Genomic DNA, 6952 nt, shown 5'->3' with positions numbered 1-6952 from the left:
CAGCAACTTTTAGAAGTATTTTTGTGTGTTTGTTTTTTGTATCTCGCGAGCATCACGTTGGCAACCTATATGCTCCACCCACTAGATCTATTCAGTGAAGGTTAGGTTTTCAAATGCCGTTTACACGTATCAAAAACAAATCCAACCACGCGAATGACGTTGTTGGTGTAAAGTTTTTCGAAGCAGCGATGCAACTTTAGTTGTTGTGTTTCTTAAAACCTCGGAATTTCATTAGTGCAACAAATGATCACAATTTATTTTTTATTATGTTTCAATTGTTACTTGGGAGTTTAATATATTTGTATTTTTTATCTTTTCAGTTTCATGAAAATGAAAAATGTTATGATTTCGAATTTAAGTTTGAAAATGGTCCCTATTTTGGAAGTGTATGAAATTTAGAAAATAATTTGATAAAAGGTTTGTCACAAATTATAGAAGAGAACAGTTTTAACACAGACAAACATACGTGCCTCTTGAAAGAATAGTCCTGAAAAATCTTCGTCCTTATTTGAAACTTTACACTCATGCGCCACCATGTGAGCTTATTGCCTACTAACTTATGTTTAGAAAACGGGTTTTGTCTTTGCTAATGGGTGTGCGCGCTTGCTTAAATCAAAACCAGCGGCATCACTGACGGTTTTCGTCTTTGATAATGAACGTGCACGCTTGCTTATAGCGACATCAGTGGCATTACCGCCCACTAAGCAAAATTTCAAATCAATCGTTATTTTTCTGGTCGATGAAATCGTCATCGAGTGGCACGTCTGTTTGTGTGTGGTTCCAAGTTTTTCAAATTTGTTTGTATACAATATTAAAATGTTGTTTAGTTCTCAGCAATGGGACTCCTGGTAATGTCCAGAGATGTGACAAGAGATGGCGTTGTTCGAGCGGTAGTAAAATCGAAATTTTCCCGAATATTTTGCGTATTGACCAGAAAACAGCTATCAGCTATCTAGTAATTACCTTTACTAAAGTAATCGGTTTTAATCGAAAAATGAAAATATCTATATAACTCCATTGTGTCTTACTACCATGCGTCCATGAACCCGTGATGTTGATTTTGACAGCTCAAGGGCGAGAGCCGTGTGATCGAAAGCGGATGCGTAAAATTTTCATTAGGGTGGATCAAGTTTGCAAAAAGTAGGTTTTCGTATACGAATCTTTATACAAACTTGAAATGCAATGCGCCAAAAGAAGTAACTAGTAATCGACTTCCGATAAGTTTAGAATTTTTGAGGCCACACAAGGAATCAATACAATTTTGTTCTGGTTCTATTCTAACAGGTTCGACATTTCCATATAGCGATGAACCACTTAATACTCATAGCTAAGTTACGACATCTAGTGAAGATGTAAAAGGAAGAATTGATAGTTTCTACCATGTCTATGGCATCGCGCCATGTTTTAAGGGCTAACATCTCAACATATGTGTAAACGAGATAGCATATCACCGCTTCTTTTCAAGCATCTTCATCTTACTGCTAACAAGGGGCACAAATTAGTTTAGACCCATGCCATGAGTTCATTGTCATTCACTGTTACTCGATATAGGGATGCCTTCGGCTCGGTTTCTACAATTCTTTAAAAGATGGCCCTAAACAGTCCCTGCACCAAAACTGTTATGAACATACCGCTTAGACAATAACTTTTGAAACCAATCAGTTAAAAAGGTTACGGAAAAAATACGTTATAAAGCAACATTAGTATGAATATAAATGCCCTTAAACGGGTTTATCAAATATCATCTGATACCTATTGCCCCAACAAACGTACAAAAAAAATGAGTACACGGTGACAAAAAAGTCCGGTCACACTTTTTTGGGGTCGCCTGTAGCCTACACGTTGCATCTCTCTGGTGCCATCTATATGTCAAATGAAAGGGTTAACTTTGCTGCCCAAAGTGGCAGAGTTTCGTTTCTGTGCAGTTTGTTTACATTGAGTTGTGAGCCATGGCAGAGTTAAGAGCAGCTATTATCGCTGAATATGTGAAAGGGTACAAACCCGGACACATATTCAAACACCTAAAACCGCTCGGAAACAACCGGAAATTCGTGTACCGGACCATAAATCGGTACCTAGAGACCGGAGGCACCGAGGACAAGGCACGATCTGGACAACCAAGGTCTGTGAGTACTCCAAGGCTGAAAAAGATTATACGAGACCGGATTCGCCGGAATCCCGCCCAATCTGCACGGTAGCTGGCCAGGAATTTTAAAATGAACCGAGAATCAATCCACCTGCTTCTGTGCAAGGATTTAAAACTTACACCGTACAAAAAACAGGTGGTTCATGGGGTTACCAAAGCTACAAAGGACAAGAGGTACCAACGGTCGCGGGAGTTGTTCGGTTGGCGCACAGATGACGAGATTATTTTTTCGGACGAGAAGCTGTTCGTTTTGGAGCAAACAGTCAATAGCCAAAATGATCGAGTTTGGAGTGTGAGCCTCCAGCAAGCTCCTGCGGGCAAGCTGAACGTTTCCCGGTTCTAAAATAAGACTTCAGTGATGGTTTCGGGAGCCATTTGCAACTAACTAAACTGCCTCTTATTTTTATCGATAAAGGGGTCAATCTCAACGCAGCGTACTACCTGGACACAGTTTTGAATAAAAATGTTCTGCCTCAAGCTGAACTATTGTTTAAAGACGATTACTACTGCTTCCAGCACGATGGCGCCCCATCCCACACCGCAAAGGTTGTTCAGGCGTGGTGTAAGGAAAACTTGACCGATTTCTATTCCAAAAATAAATGGCCTCCGTCGTCTCCGGATCTGAATCCACTGGATTATTTCTTGTGGGGATATATGATGTCGAAGCCGAACGACTATAAAATAACAAATTTGGAGTAATTCAAGCGAGTTATCACGCGAATCTGGGACGAGATGCCGATGGAGCACGTGCGCGCCGCTTGCGACGACTTTCCGAGACGTCTGAAGCTGGTTCGATCAGAGAAAGGTGGTGTAATTCCGAGATATCGTCTGTGAAGTATCTTTATGAGTTGCTGAATAAAGCTATGAAAGCCAGATTCAGATTTTCTTCTAATTCTTTGAAATATTGAGATTTTCCTGTCTGACCGGATTTTTTTGTCACCCTGTAGTGTCGCATACTTCGGTAAATTCACAAAGTGTAGGTACTCAGTGGTATTTGACGGTGTGACTAAAATGCAAGAGAGCGAAGAGGGAGAAATAAACACAAAACTTAAATCGGGAGTAGCACACGCTGTTTTATGGTTGATGCGTTGTGTGCAAATTATGTGGTTATGTCTACACTGAGGTGGATTCCAGTGCTGTTTATTAGTTATACTCAGAGGGAGAGATATGCGGAGAGAATGATGTGAGCCCAACGAACATGTCAAAATCCGAGCCAAACGAACAAGAAAGGTAACACATTGAAAGGTATTGCATTCAGGTACAATAAAGGATATATTTATTTTCACACGTTTTCCAGGTTCTATTGTTGAACAATGAATTGAGAAATCTCCAAAATTGCTTCATCACAGTGATTCTGAACTGGTGGTTCACAAACCTTTTGTATGGTCAACAAACACTTTATTATTCCCCAGGATTTCCACCGTCACCATCAGTTATACGAGCTGAATAAAAAAGTTAGTCTAAAATGCGCTTTAAGAAAAGATCTGGCACCTCTGACATGTGAAACTTAGTTGCCAGATTGGCGATATTCATTTCAAAATTTGCATAATTCTTTACAAAGTTCTGCTTCTGCCATTCATTCACGTTATTTTTGAAAAATTGTTATATATTTAAAAAAAATCTAAAAACAATTATATTCAAACACAATGGAAATAGTTGTCAGTAAAAGTAACAAAAAATCTTTTTTCTTGCTCACACATAACATTTATTTGATACGGCACAATACAACAAATAATCTTATAGGAGAACTGCTCCATTATTCATCTCAGTCCATATATTCATCTCATACAACATGAAAACACAATTGAAAACAGGAAAAAACGCATATTTTCTAACTAAACCAATCTGCTAATCCATGGAATGGATTCTTCCTAATTCACTTTAGATTTCTCATAAAGTGGAATCCTCAAAAACACTCTTAAAAGCTCTAAATTTGATGTTAAAGTCGGGCATCTGCACTTGAAAACTCATTTAATTCAATCAACTACCTCAGAAAACAAAATCCGCGCATTGCTCTATACGGCTACAACGGGACTCGTTCAGCAGCCAACCAAAGTTTCTTTCATCACTAGCGGACCACTTTTTATTTAAATCACCAAACAAAATCACTCACTACACTAAGAATACTTTAATCTTTGGAATGTTCACCTCAAATTTCCAAAAACAAGCTTGAATTAGCAGAAATATATGAGATGAATTTCTGCAATTCCTTAATTCAACTGTATGCATTTTCATCTGTTTTCACTGCGTTGAAGAAAGTTGCCGAATCAGTTTCTGTTAATACAAAAAAATCATACTGAAAATGTAGAATTATTCTGACATAATTGACATAAATCTACAACACTGTAGTGGTTACCTAGGTTACCAATTTTGCACGTAAACAACAGCAGCGGATATCTAGGTAACCCACTACGACGGGCTGCGGCTACGTTCATTCATGATAATGTGATTCATTCATGATTAACAGTGTGATGATTATAGGGGCGTCGTGAGATGAAGAATTGAGCAGTGATTCAAGTTTCGAGATGGATATGGAAGCGTTGTGAAAAATGGTTTGTTTTACAAAATTCAGGATAAATCTAGCTAAGTTTACTAAATATACAATGCTGAACGATTACATAATAGGCGTAGCCAGAGGGGGGCAGGGGGAAGCCGTTGACCCCCCCACCCCCCTAAATGTTGACATTGGTGCAGAATTTTGTTTTCAATAACTCTAATAGCACAAAACGATATAATCCTCTACCTAACTCCATTTAAGAGTCCGCATAATCCCCTACTTAACTTTATTTAAGAGTGCTAAATTTCCATTTTTACCTACTACAAATAAAAAACAGGATTCACGCTTTGCTCTTTACCAGTCCACATAAGCACTGAGGAAGACTGTAAGTCACAGTCGAAATATATATTTGTGGACTGAATTTCAATATTTATTTCAGAAAAGTTTAGTAGAGTATAACGGAAACCGATAACTATTTCTTTGATTTTACAAAACGACATCTTTAGCCCATAGAAACATCTGTGTAAAGTATCAGGCAGTTCAAAAATAATTGATTGAAATGCTTGCGCTATGTTGCGTGGAATTGCAAAGGTTTTTCAGATGATCCACCAAGGATATTGCAGCGGCAAAAGTACCGGGCAAATCCGCCTGCATCAACTAGCTTGGAGTATTGGAACCGAGCTGTGACAATTCCTTACCTTGATTCTCTTGTAACCTGACTGGATACACGGTTCGATTAAGATAGTGCACCTGCCTACGCGTTGTCCTTGCTGCATCCCGCTAACGTAATACGCATGTCGTTGGAGGAGTTCAAGCGCAAAACCGAAAAATTTGTTATTTTTTATGAAGTTGACAACTCTGTTGGAGAAGTGGAAGTTTTGTATTAACATTGCAGCAGCATGAGAGCAGACCGTAAGAGCTTTGAAGAGTTGGATCTTATAGACCTGCTAGCTAAAGTCCGTTCTTTCTCCCCTGCGACTGAGAAAGCAGTTAAAATTGCACTTGCTCCACTATGGAAGCATGCACGATTGAACGCTCGTTCAGCACATTACGTCGGGTGAAAACCTGGCTGAGGTCAACAATATTTGAACAGCGGTTGAGTGCTCTCTGCTTGCTGAGTGTTCATTGGCAGATGGTCAACAACAATCGTGAAGAGACACATGAACCGCTTCCGAAACGTTTGACGTTTGATGCCCGAGGATTTTATTGAGAATCTTGACTGTGTCTTCAATCTTCACGTCCTTGGGAAGCTTTGACAGGATATAGCTGAAATAGTGGCTGTGCGAATGGGTGTCCAGCTTCCGAAGAAGTGAACGTACCTTCGCCGCATCATTCAGCTGGCCTGCATCGTTCTCGAAGAGGTCCTGGTAGCGGTTAAACAACAACATCCGAACGTAACTCCGTTTTCTTCGTCGAAGACAAACTCAATGATGTTCGAAGAGAGGGACTTCAAAATCTGCTCCGGGTTTTGATACTGACGCTGCTGCGGCTGGACCGCTATCCGTTGTAAAATTTGGGCCATCTTGTGAATCATATCTTGAATTCCCGGTTGCGGCTGCTGATCAACTCTATCTTCTGCCATGCTCGTGGATTCTTGAGATCCTCGTCGCCAAAATAAGGTTTGAATGAACTTAAGAGTTTTTAGTAAAGAACATCTATTTATATTCGAGGTTGGACAAAGAATAATCAAATTTTCCACTCTGATGTCAAGGACAACTTTTCACTGGTTGCCTTGATGTAACAATCGCTATAGACTAGTATTTATTTCTATTTTTCAAAACACACTAAAGTCGCTTTTTACGCGGGGAATACGTGCCGCGTAAAAAAACGTGAATTCCGGAATCCGCGTCAAATAACGCGTAAATTTCGGAATCCGCGTAAAAAAACCGCGTAAATTCCGGAATCCACGTAAAAAAAGCCGCGTAAAAAAACCGCGTAAAAAGTGACCTTAGTGTACCATTTTTTTACTTCTAAAATTTTGGAGAGCTTGCCCCCCCAATTTGAGATTCTGGCTACGCCCATGCTCGCAGGTCCTCCTCGAGCATTGTCCTCGTCTCATGTCCGTAGAGAACACCTGATCATATGAGCGTTTTGTACAGGTTACACTTCGTACGGGGGCTTAGTCTGTTCGACAGCAAATGCTTGTGGATCCCACAATAGGCACGACTTCCACTGATAATACGCCTCCGGATCTTAGGGCTGGTAACATTGTCCTCGGTTACCAGTGAGCCAAGATAGGCAAGCTTGTCGACTACCTCAAACTTATCGCCGTCGATCGTAATGCTACTGCCTAAACGATGTCGGTCGGT

This window comes from Wyeomyia smithii, chromosome 2 (assembly GCF_029784165.1).
Source record: "Wyeomyia smithii strain HCP4-BCI-WySm-NY-G18 chromosome 2, ASM2978416v1, whole genome shotgun sequence".
NCBI classification, from domain to species: domain Eukaryota; kingdom Metazoa; phylum Arthropoda; class Insecta; order Diptera; family Culicidae; genus Wyeomyia; species Wyeomyia smithii.
Note: the sequence above shows the minus strand (reverse complement) of the source record.